The sequence below is a fragment of the Lissotriton vulgaris genome, chromosome 10 (assembly GCF_964263255.1).
Source record: "Lissotriton vulgaris chromosome 10, aLisVul1.2, whole genome shotgun sequence".
Classification (NCBI taxonomy): domain Eukaryota; kingdom Metazoa; phylum Chordata; class Amphibia; order Caudata; family Salamandridae; genus Lissotriton; species Lissotriton vulgaris.
Window position 1 is genome coordinate 309523770 of NC_141698.1, and position 23354 is coordinate 309547123.

Sequence of the window (23354 nt, forward strand, 5' to 3'; positions counted from 1 at the left end):
AAGTTTTATGCGAACCTCCGGAAAAGTTTTATTGTTCCTATGTAAAGGAGGATGAAATTCAGGCAGCCTCACCCAGCTCCTATTTATTTAAAGCTGTTGCATGAAGACTCCACTTTATTTGTCCTTAATTATCCTAAATCTGCAGTGAAGCTTAGAGCTTACCTTGATTAAACAATAGTATCTGTGAGGGTCCGCTCTCTTATTTTAGTCTCTTCGTTGAGACACAGTTATTGAATAGGATCCCGGAAGTCATCTATCCAACAGTTTACTTTAACTCTTATGTCCAAGGGACTAAGTATTTTTTATTGTATGTTGCCTATGAATTGAATGAGATCGCTATGGAGTCAGGTTTACCATTTGATGAACTGTGTAACCATTTTATGAAGTTTTTTTACGTATTATTTTTAAATATTGGAAACTTTTATGGTTTTGCATGTGAAAACCGAATAAAGTTATTTTGATTGATTGATTGACACTTTTAAATGTGCTTATAAGACTAATAACTCATTCATTTTTTTCTCCATTTACAGCACTTTTAATGTTACCATCATATTTAGTTGTAGGCTTTCTATAAAGTCCATTACCATATCACCATAGTTTTTTGTTCATTATTTGCTGTTTTTCATTTTTATTTTATTTTATATGTTGGAAATTGGATGTAGACGTTCATATGTCTTAGTATAACTTCCAAGTTTTGGCAGAGGAGACAGCAGAAAAAGTTGCCAGGGACATTCCATTGTAATCATTAACTGTGTATTGGAAGCAGCCAGTAGCACAGAAATGTAGTACTTCCATTATTTTCACAATTGGTGAAATAACAGTGGGAATTCTTATGTCAGACAACAGTTCAGACTGTAATTGTACTGCAAAGGCTTGCATGGGGTATGGTTCAGAATATATGGCTTAATGATGGGCCTTTCCTGTATGGTTTTCATATCAGGCGGTGGTTTGAAGTACTTAATGCTGTGCTGACATCAAAATCTTCTTCTTACCTGGGCAGGTGGATCGATATATCTGCGACATATGACAGCAATGTGTTAATATTGTATGTTTGCACACAGGCGTTTGACATATTTAAACAGGAATACAGATAATAAGGTAAAACATTTTAATGTTTTTTTTATATAATATTATTTCTATTTTCCATTTAAAATATAAAACAACTTCCTTTCAATATTTACTATTTTATCTAGTCAAAAGACTTTCAATCGCTGAAGTGAAAATATTTCTAGCTAAAAAATGTATTTACTTGAAAGAACAATTTTTTTACAACAAGATTATTAATGTATCTATGTATGCTGTGTTTTCTTACTTTTTTAATTAATATTTGGTGTAATGTCTGTCAAGGCTCACGCACATTACTGCACTGGAAGGTGAATATCTATATTTTGTATTGTAGATGTTCTCTTATATTTGATGGATATATGGTCATGGATGTTTGTACCGAAAAAACAAAACCCTTCCACCATATTGACAGGCATAACCAAAGTTGACAATATAGCTTGACGGTGGCAGACAAAACATGGTAGATGCCAGGCATATCCATCATGGGTGATGGCCCAATAAGTGTAGTCTGAACCTACCTTTTCATGTGTCTGCCATCAGACATTAATACAGCCCTTTATTCTTTGAATCCGTCATACATCATGTAAGAGTCAGTTGACATAATTTCTGTCTCATTGGTTTACAGATTTTTTAAGGGACATTGGGCCACATGTATCAAAATTAGAAATTGCGATTACCTGATTGTGATTTTCCTAGAATAGCAAATAGGTAATTGCAATTTCCAATGTACAAAACTCCATGAGTTTCATATACCGATTTGCAGAGGGTCCCAAACCTATTAATGAGGTAGATCACATTTTGCAACCCCCCAGGAATCGCAAAAATCAAAGGGATGGTGTTCTGCTTAGGTCAGCAGACCACCATGTCTGTGATTGCTTTTAAATAAAGTAATCTTTTTTTAAAAGCAGCAGGCCATTTCCTTAAAGGAAAACTGGATGCTTTACAAAAATAAAAATTAAAAGTTTTCCTTTAATTTTTTAATAGCAGGCCACTGGGACCACTGCTTGCTCTTAAAATATGCTTTTACAAGCATTCACAAAGGGGAAGGGGTCCCTTGGGGACCTCTTCCCATTTGCGAATGGGTTACCACCTACTTGAAGTAGGTGGTAAAATGCTAATGTTTTGCTACTGCATTTCGGTCACAAAACATTCATACATACCGATTCAATATTAGGAAGGGATTCCCTTAACACACCCCTTCCTAATTCCCAATCACAAAACCCAAACTACAATTCGGTAACAGGTTACCGAATCTCAGTTTGGGTTTGATGCATTTGAAAAGCCTTGAAAAGGCTTCATACATGTGAGCCATTGTCACATGCTTCCTAACTTTAAAGGACAGCACAGTTCCTTGCATGTTGCTGCTAATTTCCTACTGCTGTGACCAACCATGTCTGAAAGTGAATGTGACTGGGCCCCTAAGTTCACTCAAGAGGAACTGGACATTTTTGCTGAGGGGGCTCTGACCAACTAGAGACAACGTAATGGTCCAGCAGAGAGTCAGATAGGCTCCAGACATAAAACGCTCCTATGTTAATGTGAGAAATTAGGTTGTTGGTTGGGGGGGGTGAAACTCAACTCAAACAATAGCCACAATCTTCGTCAGGGTGAACGACAAAAGTCAGTCATTTAACCTGTGCTTAACCTTTTGGTAGCTTGGCAAAAAAGCAATCAAGCTTGACTTAGAGGCAATGTGTAAATTATTTATGCAGCACACAAACAGTTATAAATGGAAACGCAACAAAAGAAAAATCCGACACCACTTTAGAAACATGGAGTAAAATATAATTAATTATAAGACATAGAAATGAAATTAATCCAATTAGTAGACCCAAAGATACGTAATTTCAAAGATTTAAGATAAGTATGATGCCTAAAAGCACAAGGCACACGTCTGGTTATCTGTTCAAGCAAGACCAGGTGAATGTCACAAGTTCAGGCCAACCATGATAGATAATGGGCCTAATATAAGGACAAGGTTTGTCCTGCTGAAAAGGTTACCTTCAAAAGTCTAGTACTTTCAATAGAAGTAAGTGTTATCATTAGGGGCTGGTGATCAATTCCGCTCCATCGGCGGAGCTGGCAGAGTCGTGGCCACTCTGTGTGACACTTGTAATGCAGAGTTTCAGCCTAATTCTGCCAGCCGCCATTTGGCAGAGATTTTTCCTGCATACAGCTCGCCAATGGTAAGTTGGCGAGTGTGAGCAAGAATAGCATCCCCTAGTGTAATTTTTGGTCACTAGGAAGGCACACAGCGAGATTTCCACATTACGGGAGGTTGTGGGCGGTCACAACTTTTTGCAGTCAAAAAGCTGCCATTCGAGTATACAATCTACTCGAGCAGCAGAAAAATCAACTCAAGAAGCAACTCTCTCTCCCGCACCGTGTTGCCATTCGCACTGATCTTTCAGGTCGGAATGAGCTTCTGGTACTAAAAATCGGCATGAGCAGCAAAGAGGTACTTATTTCTGCCTGTTTTCGGAACTCCTTGGAATCTTGCATACTTTTCATGGAAATCCATGGAATTTCACAGAGTCAAACTCTGTGAGTTCCCCCCACTCCTAGTTATCATGCACAGCATGTACCATGATGCAGCTGAGCAAATTAGGACCTGGGAGGTCAGGCAGTGCACTCCCTATCGCTTTTGATTGATTTTAAATATATGGCTTGCCTTCATTTTTAAGCTGTTTGTGATATAATTGACTCAAAAGATAATGGATATATCATCCACCATATGCAATACAACAATGTATCATGTATTACACTAAGGTGTATGATTTTTGTCAGTGTATCAACAAACTGATACATACAACAAAATGTTATTCCACAACTCTTGAATCCTGGAAACTATACATACCTAGATGTAGGTGTATTTGTTAACTATTGTGATTTCAGGAATTATTCAAGTTAATGTATATATATATGTTTTATATTACTATCTGTAGGTCATCCTTCATTTCAAAAAGATGATCTGGCAGGCCACTGCCAGGCAAGTGGGACAGTAGGGTACCTTGAAGTGCTGCAGTGTCTATTCCTAGCATCAATAAACAAAGTGATGGATGGAATGCTTGTTTTAATCTCATCCACTGGCTAACACTCTCAGCTGCATGCATATCTATCATTTTATGACCACCTTGCCACCTGAGCTTGGACCCAGCTATATGAAAATCAGAATTGACTCTGCTCCAATGGGAACAGTCCAGCCTGAACAGCCAGGTATATCTTAATTCCAGTTATTCAGTGAGCATCGGACCCACTTCAGGCATACCCATCAGTCAGCTCCCATCTCAGGAGATAGCCCCACCCTTGGCTTGAGTTGGCATGCAATGGGGGCATGCAACTGACTTGTGCAAATTAGCTTGGATTACAGAATATGACCCAAACACTTCCAAAATCTGTAGGACTCTCTGAACAGAGACCTTTGGGTCTGTCCAGTTCAGCAGAATATTGTCTTAATAGAGGGAATGTCCTGTGCAATCGCTGCTGGAGTTTCGGGCATGTCCATAGATGTCTTTGTGATCACTGGTGACTATTGCTGCCCCACCTTTCTATGCAACAGCCAGGCCAGGAGCCTCCACAGTTTCATATAATCGTCCCTGCTGGGCCTTAAATGAGCTCCTCACCAGCTGCTGAATGTGTGCCCTTAGGACCTTCTTAAGCCCCTCGATTTTGTGTGCCAGTCCAAGAGAGGGGGAAACAACATATTCTCTCTACCAGTGTACCAGTGCGGGTTCCATCTCATTGGTTTTCCAGTCCCTCACCTTCTTTATCCCCTGACACCTGTGCACCTGACACCTGTGCAATGAGTTGAATTTTTTAACAGACTTTTATTCCTCCCAGAGGACTACCTCCGAGTCTACTGAACCCTGGTTGCCCTGAAATATTTAATCATGGTCTCCATCGACAGAATCCTGGTGTTCCAGTAGATCAGATCCCATGGATCAAGCCTTCATCCCCCTTCAATCCTGGGGTACCTGTTTGTATGTATGTTATTAAGGGGAGTGGTCAGAGATACCTTGTGGTAAAAATGTATGTAACCAAGATGAGGACGTGGTGCCAGTGGGTAGTCCAGCCTGGACATGGAGCAAAATTGTGTTAGCCGCAAGGAGAATTGACGTGCCCATGAGTATTCCTCCCACCACAGATCGGCCATCCCCATTGCCTCCCATATTTGGGACTGAAATAGGTCGTTTCGTGAACTGCTTGCCACAAGTAGTAAAACAAGTATTAAAAGTCCATCTCATCAGCATGTTTGTACCAATAATATTTCAATGCTAAAACAAGATATGTTGTATTACTGTAATGGCTTTATTGTTAATCATTAGTGTGCTTTAACACAGATGGCAGTAAGGAGCATCACTATATGACTCATTGGTTTATGCTGACTCTGATGACTTTTGCCTTTGGCAGCAGGTGCCTGTTCTGGAGCATGCTGAAATGACCTGATGACCCAAGCGACTCATTTGTTTGTGCTGATTCTGGTGACTTTATTGTTATTTTACCTCAGCAGCAGGTGTATATCTAGAACATGTGCAAATAACTTGCTGACCTTGATGAATTATCAATTTGTGCTGATTCATGATTTCATTGTTGTTTCTCTTTGACAGCAGGTAGACATTCTGTAACATACTTGAAGGCACTGCCTTCTGAGACGGCTGATCTATTTAAAGAGGTTGTGTCCTTTCAGCTGCACTTGCTATTTTGGTTTTGAAAGGGCTACTATATCGATGTGCCAAACACTTAAAGAGGGTTTCTCGATTTCTGAGAGTTGTTCCCAATTTCATACAGATCAAGGCTGCACGTGTTTCCAGACACCACACTCTCTAACTGTGTGCTTTCAGTCCTCACTCACCTTCTTCAGATGTTCGGATGAGGTATCGCCTTCTGGTGCTAAAGCAGAAAATCTTCTGACAGTTTGGGAAAAATAGCACTCCAGTAAGATGGTGAGTTGGTGGGAAGTTTAGGTCTGCACTGGCGGTTAGTGAAGGGAGATCAAGCAACCATAGCATAAGAAAACATTGGGAATTAGCGCTTAGTTCACCTTCAGTAGAGATTTGTCTTTAATATGGTCTTGTTTTAGGAACTCGCAATGAACCTTGAAAAGCACTGCCACCGCTTTTGATTCAGGATATCAAGAACTTTGTGTCATTTAATATGAGAAATTGTAATACTGGACTTCGCTCTCTGAATGGAAACAACCAACAATGTCTTGTGTGACATGCAAAAACAATTCTTTGTGAAAGTAGAACTAAGAACTGTTAACTAAACTTTTCCTTCCAGGTCTACTTCCCTGCAGTACCCATCCTAACGACTCTGTGGTCCTTGTCTTGGAAGTTCAAGAGTCTGGCTAATAATGTTCAGGGTACTGCTCCCGGCATAGGTGGTTTGACCATCATTGGGTTAGCCCTCTCAGTAGTAAACAGGGTGAATGCTTCACCCCCAGTATCGCAGATAGCAGTCAATCCCCCAATAACAGCTCCATACTGGGGCCCTCTACATACTCTGGGAGGCCACCAGCTTCAGGTTTTGCACAGAGATATGCCTTCAGCATGCTCTATGTGATCTACGAGCAGGTCAATCGTTTTCTACATAAAAAGCAGCTTGGCGCCCTGTTAGAGGTTGTGGGCTTCAGCAGTGCTATTGAGTCCTCCGTCGTATCCACGCCATTTGCTAGTTTTTTGTGATCCACCCTGTGAGCTCCAAGTCAAGAGCCACTACATCTGATTTCCTTTAAGTGCTGATTTGGTGTCCTGTATGGCCTCCAAAATTGTTGCTTTATGGGCCTCTAACTCTGATCATCCTCTGCCTGAGCTCGGCCACTTGACTTCACTCAGGGGAATGAACTGCCATACCTATTTTAGGCAACATCAGTCACACCATAGCAATGCAGGGTTGAATAGTCACAGGTGCTTTCGCTGCTGCATGCCAGGGAATAGCCATGCCCCTTCCACAAGGCCCTCCACCACATCATTCTTTCACAAGTCATAAGGGCCACCTTAAACATGGTCAACCCTGCCAACCCCTGGAAGACTTGCCCCCACTATCCCAGCCCTATGCCAGGGGAGCCAACCACTCAGCCCCCCTGCTGGCCGGACCCGAGCAGCAGAGCTGTCCAGACACTAGATGGATGAAGGGGCCCACTATAGGCTTGAGCTTCACAGTTTTACCTCGACTCCTCGGTTCAATGGTCTCTGCTGCAGACCCTCTTGCTGCTGTATCCACACATCTCTAACCTCCATCTCAAGGGGGCAAGTACGTCTTTCAGGCCTCTGCACTGGGGACTTCAGGCAGTACTCTCTGGGCCCCTAAGCCAATCTGTTGCTTGGTCTTGCCTGTGCTGCTATCCCTAATTAGGCACCTTGGCAACACAGAGTCTGTGCGTTCACTGCAGCTGCCCGAATGCTCATGCCCCAGCAACCTTTTTCCTGTGCCTTTGGGACACTCCCTCTGGCAGCTAAGTAGCACACACATCAATCGCCCATCCTCTGAGGCTCAGGCAGCACTTTCCGGGCCTCTGGCAATCTGAGGCAGTTGCCGCCAGTTCAACAGTCAAAGGAGGCCCTAAAGTTCCAACGGCTGTCTGGGTCCTGCCACCTCTACAAGTATTTCACAGATCAATCAATGCTTCCCAGGCCGTAAAGACCCCCACAGCAAATGTTTGCCAGGCCATGGGCTCCAGGCATCAGGTGTGCCATCTAGAAAGGGCCCAGCGCCCGAGCCTCACAGGTGCGCAACTGCTCCCTTTGCGGCTGGCCACACCCCATCAAAAACAGATATGTCTGAATGTAAATGGTGCATTTGCCTGAGTTGCATTTTAACAGATAGGAAAGTCCTTGAAAAAATGTCTAAGCAGACCTATAGCTTTTTGAATCATTAGAAAAGCATACATAAATTGAAATGTGTTGGGAAATAAGTAAGGGCTGCCTTTATACTTTCTTGTCTGGGTAATTGCATCAATCAATCAATCATTCAATCAATCAATCTTGACATTTGTAAAGTACACTACACACCTGTGAGCGTCTCAAGGCGCTGGGGGTAGGGGGATGCCACTACTGCTTGAAGAGCCAGGTCTTGAGGAGTCTTCTGAAGGTCAGCAGGTCTTGGGTCTGCCGTAGGTGGGCGGGGAGGGCGTTCTAGGTCTTGACGGCGAGGTGGGAGAACGATCTGCCACCAGAGGTCAATCTTCGGATGTGGGGGACTGTGGTGAGGGAGAAGTCGGTGGAGCGGAGCTGGCGGGTGGGGGTGTAGAAGCTGAGTCCTCTGTTGAGGTACTCTGGTCCGGTGTTGTGGAGTGCTTTGTGTGCGTGGGTGAGGAGCTTGAAGGTTATCCTTTTGCTGATGGGAAGCCAGTGCAGGTCTCTCAGGTGGGGTGTGATGTGGCTGTGGTGACGGATGTCAAGGATCAGGCGTGCAGAGGCATTCTGGATGGTTTGCAGCCGTCTTAGGAGTTTGGCCGAGGCTCCTGCGTAGAGGGCGTTTCCATTGTCCAGTCTTCTGCTGACGAGGGCCTGGGTGACCGTTCTTCTCGTTTCTGTGGAGATCCACTTGTAGATCCTACGAAGCATGCGGAGGGTGTTGAAGCATGAGGAAGAGACGGCGTTGACCTGTTTAGTCATGAGAGGGTGGAGTTGAGGATGACCTCTAGGTTGCATGCATGGTCGGTGTGTGTTGGGGCTGTTTCCAGTGTTGTCGGCCACCAGGAGTCGAGGGGGTGGATCTGAGGATGAGGACTTCCGTCATGTCCTAGTTCAGCTTCAGTGGGCTGTTTCTCATCCATTCGGCTACAGCCTTCATTCCTCCATGGAGGTTGGTTTTGGCGGTGTGGGGATCTTTGGTGAGGGAGCAGATCAGCTGGGTGTCGTCTGCATAGGAGATGATGGTGAGGTTGTGCAGGTGGGCAACGTAGGCGAGTGGTGCCATGTAGATGTTGAACAGCGTTGGGCTGAGGGATGAGCCCTGGCGTATGCCGCTGGTGATCTCGGTGCCTTCAGAGCTGAAGGGGGGAAGGGGAAGGCTCTGTGTTCTGCCAGCGAGGAAGGAGGTGGTCCAGTCCAGGGCCTTCTCTTGGTTCACCGCGTCGTGGAGGCGTGTTCATAGTGTGTGGTGGCAGACCGTGTCGAAGGCAGCTGACAGGTCTAGAAGTATAAGGGCCGCTGTTTCTCTATTTTCTAGCAGGGTCCTGATGTCATCAGTGGCGGCGGTGAGGGCACTTTTGGTGCTGTGGTTGCTGCGGAACCCGGACTGGGAAAGGACCAGGATGCAGTTCTCCTCGAGGTAGTGGGTCAGTTGTTTGTTGACGGTCTTCTCAATGACCTTAACCGGTAAACGGAGCAGGGAGATGGACTGGAAGTTCTTGAGTTCCTTAGGGTCCGCCTTGGGTTTCTTGAGTAAGGTGTTGATCTCGGCGTGCTTCCAGCTCTCCGGGAAGGTTGCTGTTTCAAAGGAGATGTTGATGACTTTCCCGAGATGGGGTGCGATGGCTGTGCAGGCTTTGTTGCAGATGTGGTGTGGGCATGGGTCTGACAGAGATCTGGAGTGGATGGTGTTCATCATCTTGATGGTGTCGTCATCGGTGATGTTGGTTCAGGCGGGCAGGCGGCTGGTGTGGATGGTGGCCATGGGGGCGGGGTCTCGGTGGTTGTCGGGGTGGTCATGGCATTGAAGCTGTTGTGAATGTCTGCAATCTGTCTGTGGAAGAAGGTGGACAGCGAGTCGCACAGGTCTTGCGAAGGTGGGACGTCATTGGTGTTGGAGCTGGTGTTGGAGAGTTCCTTCATGATGTTGAAGAGCTCTTTGTTGTTGTGTCCATTGCTGTCTGGGTGGTCTTTGAAGGAGGACCTTTTGGCCGATCTGATGAGGTGATGGTGTCTGCGGGTGGCGTTTTTGTGGGCTGCGTAACTGTCCGGTGTTTTTTCACGGAGCCAGTTTTTTTTACTATTTTCGGCAGGTTTGGTTGGAGGCCTGGAGGTCTTCAGTGAACCAGCCAGCTTTCTTGCTGGTGCGACTGTTGGTGGGTCTCTTGAGCGGGGCGAGGAAGTCGACACAGTAGTTGATCCACTGTCTGAGGCTGTGGGTGGCGGTGTCTGGGTTGGTTGGATTGGCAGGCGGGCTCTAGGTGAGGGAGGTGGTTAGCTGGTCTTTGGTGACTTTGCTCCAGCAGCGGCGGGGCATCTGTTGGGTGGGGTGGTGCGTGGTGGGCTTCTTGAAGTTGAAGTGGACGCAGCGATGGTCAGTCCAGTGAAGTTCGGTTTTGTGGTTAAATGAGACGTGGGGGCTTGCAGAGAAGATGGAGTCAAGCGTGTGTCCGGCGGAGTGGGCGGGTGCTGTGATGAGTTGTCTGAGTCCGAGGTTGGCTAGGTTGTCAATCAGGGCGGTGGAGTTGGTGTCGTTGTTGTTCTCGAGGTGGAAGTTCAGGTCACCGAGGAGGATGTAGTCCGTGGAGGTGAGGGCATGTGTGCTGATGAGGTCGACAATGGAGTCGCTGAACTGGGGTCGGGGTCCGACGATCACAAATGAAGACAGATATTCTGTCCACCGTATTACAGGTATTAGATCATTTAATCCACTTTTAATAAGGCAGACATAATATACTTGACAATTATGAAGGAGCAAGGTGCATTATGAAATCACAATCAGACCCTTCATGAAGTCACTTTGAGTGCATTATATTGAGAATAGTATAGTGAAAGGTATAATGTTTGGGCCTATTTGATGTATGTACATTTTGGAAATGACCTCTGTAGTCATAACTGATTTGTGCACATGTGTGGTTTCACCTTCCTCTGGAGCTAGTGAGAGAAATGTTGGACAGACTTTGGAGGAGCAGCAGAAGATCCACTGGCCATTCGCAAGGTGGAGGCAACAACACTGAAAGACCCATTAACAATGAGGTTGAGAGTCCAGGAGTCCACAACAACTTCAGACTCTCAGTCCTCCTACTTGAGCAAACCCCTTGTAGTGGCATATGAACCATCCCAGGATATTACATCTGTTTCTGTGTCTGCCAACACCATTACTACCATCAGCATCTTTACTCATGTCCCCTCTAAAAAGAGCCAACACCAAGTCCAGAAACCGGCTGGGATCTCCTTTTTCCTGGGCATCCTCCCACTACCCCTGTTCTGCCAGCACTGGTTTGAGAAAGGGCCTGGAAGCTATAAAATCCTCTCTATAGGGAAGACAGCATGCAGTATGCCATATCTACCTTACAGAGAGATTAGCTGTCTCCTTATGCCATCTCTAACACCAGTACATCTCGGTCACCTGTCGGTATTACTTTTTATGCCCCTATTCTGCACTTAACAGCACTCCCCCTGTATATATTCTAAGCCCTGACCCGAATCTATCAACTCCCACCATTCTAAACCCCGACCTGTCCCTGCTTCACATCCGACCCCAATTGTCTTCTGACACCATCCCTTCACCTCCTTCCACCATTCCAACTGCCCAAACCTACCCAAATCCTTGAACATTTTCGATACCCACAAACATTACCATACCCCCAAAACTCACCATTCTCATTACAAGCGCTCCCCAGAATCACCTGACTCTGCCCCGCCTAAAACAAATCATAAAAATGCTACTTCATACAAAGTAGTAGGTGTTAGGAATACTACCAGCTCCAGGCAGATGGAGAGCCCCTGAGGAGAAGATAGCTACATGTTTTTGGATAGCAGGGCTATGCCTGGAAGAAATTTGATCCTCGTTGTTTGTGATGGGACACTATTTAGTATAACCAACACCACCCATCAGAGGTGGGTTTTTATAATTTATTTTGTGTACATATCCAAACATACCCAGAGGAATGAGATAATTTTGTCCCTTTACATTTTTGTCCGAAAATCTCTATATCGTAAAAAGTTTTGTTTGTTGTTTACTTGACGATATGTTGTGTTTTAAAAAAGCCTTCAAATTGACCAAGTATGATGACATATTCCAAGATGTTGCATCTATTAACCATTTACTTTAATTTCCAGGTCTTACTATTTGACATGTATTGCATTTTGGGAGATGTAGTTCAGTCCCTCTCCCAAATGGGTTAAATTAAGCGCTAGTGATTTTGTGAGGACCCAGAGTAAGTGAAAAGAGTAGGCATGTGAGTGACTACATACAAAAATAATATTTCAGAAAATAAATGCAAGAATAGGTTGATTTATTGTGCTTCACATAGAATCCATGACAATAATTATGCATGCCTACACTTAGGTTAAGCCTTTCAGCTGAATGTCTGGTATGGGAGAGTGTGTCCAAACCCTTAATATAATGTGTCTGATTTTCATATGTCACACAAAAAGTGATGGGAAGAGTGCTTGCAATAAGTCTAACTACTGGCCATCACTCAGGGTAGCATTCCAACCCATAGTTCTGATCTAATTTTCAGATTAGACCTAGCCATAGGCAAATCAGTTTTGTGCCTCCTCCAATAGAGACAAAGGTTTCTCTTTCACTAGCCCCTCAGGAGCAAATGGAAGGCTGGTGGGGAGTTAAAGGTGGCTGATTTCACTTCTGTGACCTGCCATTTCGATCAATTGATTGTTGCTCTTGTTTTACAATCCCAGCAGCAAAATGAGGCTGTAAGGTGGTAAAGTGTAACAAGAGGTCAACCTTCTCATGAACTCAGTGGTCCAAGGAGAATACCGTTACTTTCACTACCCATTGAACTTTTGAGAATCAGTGCCCATGTCTTTTATAAATAGTTGGAAGCAATTTAATTGTCATGGAAGCTTTATCACTCAAAGTCCTAGTCTGTTTATATACTTTGACATAATACATCTCCTTACATGATATCAGTGTGCTTTTGGAAATTGGAATAGCAAAATGTATTGAAAACGATATGGAATCTGTACTCAAAGGAATAACAGCATACAACTATTCAAGAAAAATATAATTCGGCACCACAGGCTTCTGAAAATTACCAGATCGAGCGGCCCATTTTTCTTCCCTTGAGTCCTATTAGGTAACCGTGATTTAATGTGAGCCTCCATGTGAAGTGACGTTCACTGTGCCACGCATCCAGAACCAGATGTCAGCAACACAGTCCACCCGTCGGTTTCTTTTGTGTCACTTGCAATTGCAGCATTGTGGGCTGACAGCACTGTCGGGCTTCAAGAATAGAGCGAACAGGTAGTCAGCCACTCCACATAATTACTTCAAAGGAAAGATGAAAAAGATAAGCCGGAGAACAGCATGCAGCACAGAGAGAGAAAAGCTCTTCAGAAGAGGATCTTAAAGTCACTCTGGGCTCCAAGGGTGGAAATAATAGCAAGAGAAACAGTGGGAGCTGACCTCCCTGGACAGGGTAATGACAAGTGATCCATGAGTTGTGAGAAAGGGGTGCGTTCCTGAAGTTAAAAGCGTCGATTCATGATGCATTTGAAACGAGTGAAGCTGTACTAATAGACCAGTATTCATGAAAGCAAAGTTCTGAACAGATCTCTGCGAACCTCTCCTTATGTCTTCATGTCTTTCGAGCGGCTCTACGTCAAAATACCTCATTTCACTTTTAAGGATTGATAAAACCACACACAAAAAAGAACATTGCCAAACACACTTCAGAGCCTTGATGCCTTCGGGTTTTAGTTGCGCGGTATACATTTTCTTTCATTCATTCATTCACAGAGGCAGTTAGGTTATAGTGAAGGACCTTGCACATTGATGCAACAGTAGCATGCATCCTTTAGAATAAAGACATTTAGAGGCATATTTACGAGCCCCTTGTGCTGACGTTGCATCACTTTTCTGTGACGCATCAGCGGCACAAACCACCAAATTATATTTTTTAGGCCACGCAAAGCCACTTTGTGTGGTTTTGTAGGGCCTCAGAGATATATGCCCAGATGCATCAACCTTTTTAGGAAGTGCAAACGGTGCGATTCGCAAAAATCGGCCTTTTGCACTTCCTAAATTGGTTACTGGGATGCATGAAGCATTTTTTGAAAATCGCTATTTTTTGCGAGTTCCAAAAATGCGATTGCTTTTAAGGAATCGCAAATTTGCGATTCCTTAAAAGCAATGCATCATCCTCAAAACATTTGCGATTTTACAAATTGCAAATGCAAATTACCACGAAGTTGAACTTCGTGGTAATTTGCAAAAATGTTTAAAAACGCATAAAAATGCATTTTTTAAACGTGTACATTACAGGCACACATGTCCTTAGGACATGTGTGTATGTAACTCACATGTAAAAGTGCATTTCATGGGTGCAGGGGGGGGTCCTTTGGACCCCCCTCTCCACCCTTGAAAGGCTTTGATGCATTCCGATTTGAAATTGCGAATTCGCAATTCCCATTCATTCCTATGGGCATTTTAGCCCATAGGAATGAATGGGAATTGCGGATTCGCTATTTGGAACTCGCAATTTTATTGGAATTCGGTAAAAATTGCGATTTTTACCGAATCTCAATAAAATAGCGAAATTAATGATGCATTGCCATTTGCGATTCCTTATTTGCGATTCCTTATTTTTCGCAAATAAGGAATCGCAAATGACAACGTTGATGCATCTAGGGGATAGAGTGAGACATGGTCGCACAAATCGCTGCATTGTCTTACGATGCACTAGGACCTAGTTCCCACGTAGCACCTATGGATTTTGACACATTCCCAGATCTACAAGACCATGTAAACCTGGGGTTGCACTTAAACCTTACTCCTCTTCAGGGAAATTTGTTTATTTCTCCACATGTTTTTCTCTTTCTGTAGCACATATACAGACAGAGCAAAAATCCTTCCAGGATTATTTTTGTGCAGGAAGGTGCCCCTTCCAGCACAAAAACAAGCCTGCATGCAACGCAGACACCCTCGTGCCAGCGTAGGGGGAAAGGACAGCAATGCCCTGTGTGCCATAGATACCGCGCATTCCTGCACTTTCACTTTGATGCAGGGCAGCAGAGCAAGGTGACTTGCTGATCTCCTCTACGCCAAATTCCCATAAACATGCCCCTTAGTGTAAGGTAACATAACCCCTTCAGTCAGGTCCAAAGCTCTAAAGATACTATAGAACATGGGGCATTTTTGTATGTGTCTGTTAAACATATTGTAATTAATCAAACCTCTGTTGCACTGAACTTACCAACATATGGATGAGTTCCCACCCACAACACAGTCCATGAGCAGTTCTACTAATGGTTCAAAAATGTATACCAGAGAGGGGAACTGCACACAATTCAAAATCACAGATATCATTATGCCTATAGAAAAGGATAAGGAAATCGTTTGTTTTCCTTTTTCTTAACCACACCAGAATTGGTTACAGCTATGTTAGGGCTTATGGACAGTACTAAACAAAAGTATGACACCAGCTGGCAGCCTTGTCAACATCTTGCATTAAAATTCCGTGACAAAAATATTAACGCCTTAACTGCTTCGAACGTTCAGCGCCAGTGCTGAACATTCAAAGAAACGGGTGAGGCCGCGTTGGCCGTTGGACTTGCGCAGCATCAGGGAGGTAGCTCGCGCGACGTCCAAAGGCCGACAGAAGCACTAAACGGGTTAATGGACTTTTGCAGGAACTAGACTACTCATAGCACTACTAGACAAGTTTGGCAGTTCTTCACAGCATATCAATTTGATCAAAATAAAATAGACAGTATTCGTGAAAACAGCGATGCTCATTGGATCCAAATCGAAACACAACTACAATGTAAAGCTAAATATTTGCCAATAAGTGTCTTCGGGCAAAACCTACCTACACTGATCACAGACGTCAAAAGGTACATCTACAACAGATTTCTAGCATCAGCCCATGTCAACCTTCTACTTCAACCAAATGTAAAATGACCACCAAAAGCAACAAGTGACTTTCAAACATAAATTCCCTAACCTTTATAACTTGCTTTGCAGGCCCATCAATAAGAGACCCCTGTCCTTTGACACTTAAAGATGCATTTTAGACACTCTAAAGACCCTTGTGTCTGTAAACTCGCTATGAGTTTGGAATGATCCTGAAAAGTCAATGCGTTGATGGGTTGGTGCAAATTGGTTTGCTCTTGAAAGCAGCAACACAGAGCAACCCATTACACCCCCTTAGTGGAGAAAATGGATACAGCAATTTTTGAGACAGAAATAACAGGGACATTAGATTACTGTAATGGATTATAGTTTGGCTTGCCAATCAAACTAGAAAGTACCAGAAGACAAAGGAGCTGATTACGAGTTTGGCTGGCCTGTAGCAGGCTGCTGCACCAGCGTCCCGCTCCAGGACCACCAAACCCATAGTCAGACCGCCTGCCAGATTCGGAGATTTGTCTTGGTCTGGCAGGCGGTCCTTTGATGTTTCCACGGTGGTGCCTATTAAAACGGCCCCATAATGTAAACGCCAAAGCCTGTTTCTGCATGGCATGGACTGTAAAGTCCATGCCATGCTGGAAAGAGGGTGACTGCAGACAGGGGGACAATCCATGTGTCCCCCTGCATATATCCCCATGGCAAGAGGCACCAGTTGGCCCTATTGTGTCTATTTAGTTCCCTCACTGTCAACATTTTCATGATGGTCCTATGGACCACCTAACTTGTAATCAACCCTAAAGAATTAATCAACAACAACCTCTGCAGTGGCGGTTCTACTAAGGGTTTGGATTGTACAGTAAGGGCGCTCTCACAGTGCAGTGAGGGTATGCAGTGATGGACACAAAGAACAGGTGTTGGACGGTGCTACAAGTAAAGAGGGAAACCATGAAGCCTCTCAGAGGCGGTCTGGCATACGAAGCCAGAACACCACACAAAATATACAGCAGGTACTGGGCACACGTAAGGTATATACAACTTATAAGTGATTAGGTCAGTTGAGACAAAAACAATGGACACCGGTTTGTATGGCGAAGACAATATATTAAACTTTATATACGTCTTCTTTCTTTTGAATGTTTACAGAACGCCAGCCGACACGTGTTTCATCAACAGGGCAGTGCCTGTGACTCATCAGGGCTTTAAAAATATATCATACAGAAATTTTAATTGTGGTGCATAATCAAAAAATAAATAGAACAAGGATTTCAGACTATAGCACCAGTCCTTAAAGGGTACGTGACCTGTGTCAAGTGAAGGCAACACCAGGGGGATGTGTACGACGACTACGTGGAAAAAAAGTAATGTATGCTATCGCACATTTAGAAGCATGTGGGAGACCAAATATGAAATGCTTTCGCACATTAAGAAGGCATGTGCGACAAGATGTCGGGAGACATCTGCGTGAGGGATAAGGATGTGTGATTGATGAGTACCCAGTGCGTGTACATGCGAGATGAACGAAGGAACATAAAGTGGTTGTGGAGATATGGCAGGGTAGTGGCTGGAGAACATTACAAGTCAAGGGATCACCTGCCTTGATAAAGAGCCACGTGATGAATAGAGTGTATGGCTCGTGGTTGTATGGAGATGAGGGAGCTTAGAGCAGGTGAATAAAATAAGGTCTTGCGAAAATTGGTGGTCTATGGTATGTGTGGTGCACAGGAGTGAGCAGCAGAATCTTAGTACTAGTGATGGCGTGGCTATCGAGTGAAAATAACGTACGTCTACGTGAGGTTGACGCGGGCGGACATGAGGTGTGTCTCTAGCGTGTCCGTGACTTGGAGAACGATAATAAAACATTAGCTAGTCCAAACACTCTGGTACTGAGAAACAGTAAAACAAGTAACCTGTACAATGACCATCAATCATTAAGTTTTGTATAATATGAAATAAACGAGCCGTAATATGCAGAAAACGGTTATAACCACATGTATGGGTGACATACAAGTGGTCCAAAAGGGGTGCGAGTCGTAATCATTGTGGAAAAACATAAATCCGACAGTAATAAGGCGGTTGCAAGCAAAACGCATAGTTGTAAGGGGTTACCACATGTCTAAAATGGGAGAAAAAGAGAACATTGCACATGCAAAATCAGGCAATTGGAGGTCAAGCCGTTTAGTGGATAAGGAAACAGATCTTGTGAAACCTTTGTTGGTATGAAAGAAGAAGCACAGAATAGAGACATAGTAATTGAGTGACTGTTAAAAGGCAAAGGCAATGCCTGTGTGGTGTTCCGTAGCGTTATTAGTACGATATATCAGAGCTGTAAGGCACACAATACAATTAGTGATGCCATGGCGGCCTAAGACTAAAATACGATCCCAGGGCGTAGTGTACAAGTGGCCGGTGAAAATGGGTGAGAGTAACATGGCAAATACCTGAGAGCGGCGCTTGTGTTCTGGGCTGTGAAGGGTAAATGGAGGCAGAAATTAGAAGAGCCATGCATAAAGATTGGGCACAATTGTAACAAAGTACCATAAAAGTGCAATTAAAGGCTTGGAATCCAGGCATCCTTGTGGAGAATCACCGGTAGGTCCGGTGATTAGGAACAAATCACGATGTTGAAGTGGAGGGCAAGAGTCATAGGAGTGACGGATAACTTGCTCGAACAGTCGGGTACGACTCACGCGTTATCTCCTATTGGCGGGAAAAATAAGAAATATATAAAAATGTTACCGTACTGAGAAGGGATTACGGGTCGGACACACAGAGGGGAGTCTGGAACTTGGTTGTATCGCGTGGTTGGGCATGAGAAGTTACCTGGAAAATCGAAGTGGCTGCAGGTCTCGTCGGGCGGAAAGTGATCAGGAGATCACGGTGCTCATGACGCTGGGGATGAAATACCAATGCCCGGGGGCACGCATGCACATTCGTAATTGAAAAAGGAAGTGAGGATACGTAACGCGGGCAGCTAGAAAGCTGACTCACAAGTATGGAAAATGACAGTAGGCGAGTATTTGACGCATACTGCCAGTGGATACTGTACAACAACCTTCTGTCATGAGTGATGGGGAAACAAAACACAAGATGTTGGGACATAAAGTCAGGAGAAACTAGAGTGAAAACTCTAGCATGGTGGGTGTGAGGGATGGTGTGCCGAGGGTGGAATCGTGTTTGCACAAGATGGAGCTCTACCTAAAATACATTGGTGTAGTGATAAGAGATGTAAACAATGTAAAAACATGTAACCAACATTATGTCACACAAGAAATAGTCTAAAAACGTTGCGGTGAGTGCAAGGAATAGAGACCGAATACAGTTTGTCTGAGGCAGGTGCCTAAATAGCTCTTACAAAAGTATTGGGTAAGCAGAGAAAGACAGCAACAAGCTACTAAGCTGGGTGGTGACGGATGATTCAGGTGTCTAAGAAGTTTTTCAGTTCTGAGTCCATGTTTTGGCCGTACTTAACAGTATGCAAACGCATGATCCAAGTAGCTTCCAGCCTCCCTAGGCGGAGTTCACGGTTACCTCCGCGTACGTTTGGTTTGGCAATGTCTATACCATAGAACTCAAATTTCTTGTGGGTTGGTTGACTGGAGCATTGTGCTATATGTAAGGCCATCGGATATCTGGGATCCTGTTGGTGCATGGCCCTGGTATGTTCGCCAATGTGATCCTTGAGGGGCCTGATTGTGCTTCTGACGTACTGGCTGTGGCACATGAATTCCATGATGTATACAACGAATCTGGTGTTGCAGTTTATGTTGGTGTTGATCTCATATTTCTGTTTGTGGTGGCCATGGAAGTATTTGGTTTTGTTCCTTGCCCATTTGCACACACCACAGCATCCACATTTGTGGAATCCTTTCATACTGTTGGTAAGCCAGGTGTTTGGGTTGTGTGTGATAGGTACGGTCGGGCTTAGTCGTGATCATAGGGTCCTGCTGCGTCTGTAGTAAACTGTGGTTTGGAGTTGATGCAGGGCGCAAGAGTTTTGTCAGTCAGCAGTATATTCCAATGTCTATTGATACTTCTCCTCACCACAGGGCTGATGTTGTTGTAGTCCATGATCATTCTTGTTTGAGATGTATCAGCAGTGTGTTTATTCTTTGATAGTAACGTGTTGTTTCTGTTCAGTTTCTGAGCCTTTTTGACTGCTTTATTCACGACCTTTTGTTCGTAGCCTCGTTTGAGAAAGCGGTACCGCATGTCGTTCATGCGGGTCTCAAATTCAACTCCTTCGCTGCAATTCCTGCGTGCTCTTACCAGTTCGCCATAGGGTATTGAATCAATTTGATGTCTCGGGTGTGCACTGTCTGCTCTAAGGATGGCGTTACATGAAGTCTCCTTGTGGTAAAGCCTGGTGTGGAGTTCATTGTCCAGTATGTAGATCTCCAGGTCTAGAAAGGTGACTTTTTTGGTACTGTAGTTGCAGGTAAATCTCATATCCATGTCATTTGTATTGAGATGGTCAAAGAAGGCTTCCAACTCAGGGTGTGTGCCGGACCAAATCAGTAGGGAGTCATCGATGTATCGCCCCCAATATACTATCGAGTCCACCCAGGCTGCACCTTTAGTGCTCCAAATCCAAGAGAACTCCCCATGTAGAGATTGGAAAACGAAGGAGAAAACCTTGAGCCCATGGCTACCCCCTTCGTTTGCTTGAACCATTTCTGGTTGAACATGAAGAAATTGTTTTTGAGAATGATACTCATCATGGTAATAATCATGTTTGTATGTTGCCATAGATTCGCTGGTCTGGTATCGAGATATTTGGATACAGCAGTCAAGCCCTTGTCTGGATCAATTGAGGTGTACAATGAGACAACATCCAAAGTCGCCATTGTCATTCCATTTTGCCATTGTATGCTGTTGAGGATACTTAGGACGTGTTTTGTATCCTGGATATAGGAAGGGAGGTTATTAACCAGGGGGTTACGGAAAATGTCCACGTACTCTGCCATTCTCTCGGTAGGTATCCCTATCCCGGAGAAGATTGGTCTTCTACGAGGAAAAGCGGCAGGTTTATGGATCTTGGTCAAAGTGTAGAGCCAAGGGGCGATTGGTTTGTGTATTTTGAGGTACGTAGTCTCTGTGTCATTTAGTAAACCAGCACCGTGCCATTCTTTTAATTGGTTATTGATCTGGAAGGTTATGGCCTCCAGTGGATTATTCTTAATGGGAGTGTAGCATGTCACATTGTTGAGTTGGGAATATATTTCATCTTTATAGTCAGTCTTGTCCATGACAATGACGTTGCCGCCTTTGTCTGATTCTTTAATCACTATTTCTTTGTCCAGTGTGAGTGACTTCAGGGCCAGGTGTTCGCCTCTGCTGAGATTATCACTGATGTTGAATTTCCGTGATTTGTAATTTCTGATCTCATATCTTTCAAGGTCTTCTAGTACCAGCGTGTGGAATGTGTCGATGGGGTTGCCTGCTGGTGAGTTGGGAGTCCATTTCGATTTACATCTCAGGTTGCTGTTGAGTGTATTGTCACCATCCATGCCTAGATCTTGTAGCAGGTTTTCAGGTGTGAACGACTGGTCAGTAGTTTCATTGAGGGTCAGAAGGAGGTGTATGTCCTTAATCTCTTGTATGGTATGCATATCCTCTGTAGGTCTGGCCAGTATTGTGCCTGAGCTTGGCCCTTCTTTAGGGTTGTGGGCAAAATGTTTCCTTAGTTTAAGTCGGCGTACAAATTTGTATAAATCTATTTTGGTTTTGCAAGGGCCATTATCTCTCTGCAGTGGCGCTCCGGTGCAATTACATCTCTGTTCCGGAAAGGGTACATGTGCTACTGGTTTATAATAGATTTCTTCTCAAAACAGTTCATACATACTTGTAGTTTGTCTTTGTTTACCACATATTAGACTCTGTAAGTCGTATACCCCCAAAAGATCTCTCCGCTCAGCCAGTTGATAATCTTAGTTGGGCCTATATATAAAAGTTGTAAAAGGAGACGGGATATCATTCACTTCATTAGGATCAGTTTACATGCCCTTTTTAGTGTTTTGTTTTTCTAAAAAAGGGAAAATAGAAATAGTCTGATCAAACCTCCTCTGGGTCTTTACGAGCAGATATAGGTCAGCACATCACATGTGGTGATTGTTTATTGAGGGAACCCATGCATTCTTTTTGTAATGTTCATCGTCTTTTAGTGGTCTGTGTGAAAAAATAAATTTTTCGACAAGTTTCTGCTATGAAAGTGTTAAAACTCTCATCCTCAAAACTGTAGACAAGGCTCTCCGGCTCCTCAATTAAGGGAACTCCTGCTAGTTGTCATTCATACCCTTAAAGCTCTCTTACAAATGCAGAGATATAGAATGGTGATTGAAAGACCAGTAGTCACCTAGTTCATGTTCTATCTTTCTATCTTTCAGGGAGACCATAAAGCATTAATATATGATTTTTTTCTCAAATCACATTGTAGTCCATATTCCATACAATATCTTTCAAGGTCTTGACCTCTTAATGGTTGTTTGAACCTATAAAGAGGAAAACAATATTGACATACACAAATATTGTAAAGAAATGATCTAAAAGAGAAGTAAAGTGACCCTATACTACAACAGTAAACATGTCAATATAAATGACAGAAATGTAATGGAAAACATATCTAAAATACAACAATAGCATAAACAAAAAAAATATATATATATTGTGTACGGATTAACACTAAAGAAAAATAAGAACACTCATAAAAAACAAAATGTTTGACACCACAAAGGCATCCTAAATACAACACTTAATATAAGATTAACTTTACACACATTCAATAACGCAAAATAAAATGAATATATATTAAATAAATGACAAAACACAAATTAGCATTTACTATAAATAGTGAAAAAAAAATTGTCTCCAACCATCCCATCAAACTAAACGTGAACACACTTGACTGATAAAATCACTTTTTCAATTAACAAAGATCATAAAAGGCCACAAAAGTGCAAACCAAAATCCTTTTCAAAAAGAATTACAGCAGGCAGTGTGATTCTGACACATTGGAAAATGACAAATGAAGATTACAATACTTCATTGAACCACTAAAAACTGAAAATAAAGTATGTTTCTCAAACTATGAAAACTAACAAAATTAATAAATAACTAAAAGCTTTTTAAGATATCAAATACTTACAACTATGCTCCATGTTTATTTTTCAAATTACAGACCTATCCTGTACAAGAAGGAAAAAACACAAAACGATGGTAAAGACTGAGACACTAACTTGCTTGATATTCAAAAATGACCACCCGAAAGTAGGTATAGCAACCAAAGCACAAACATTAAAGAAAAATAACAATTTAAGAAATTATAAAAAATGAAGGAAAACAAACAAACTCCCCGATTAGATTAAAATTATAAACCGATACAAATAACAGATTCATTTGCCTCCAAAGACTGCAATAAAATAAAGCTTTGCCAAATACGACACCAACCAGACCTAAAAGGCAAAGTAGTATAACTAAACAAAATTAAATAAACATTAAGAATGTCAGTTAAAATGTGCTCCTGTAATGCAAAAATGTAAAAATTAATATAAGTACATCCATTT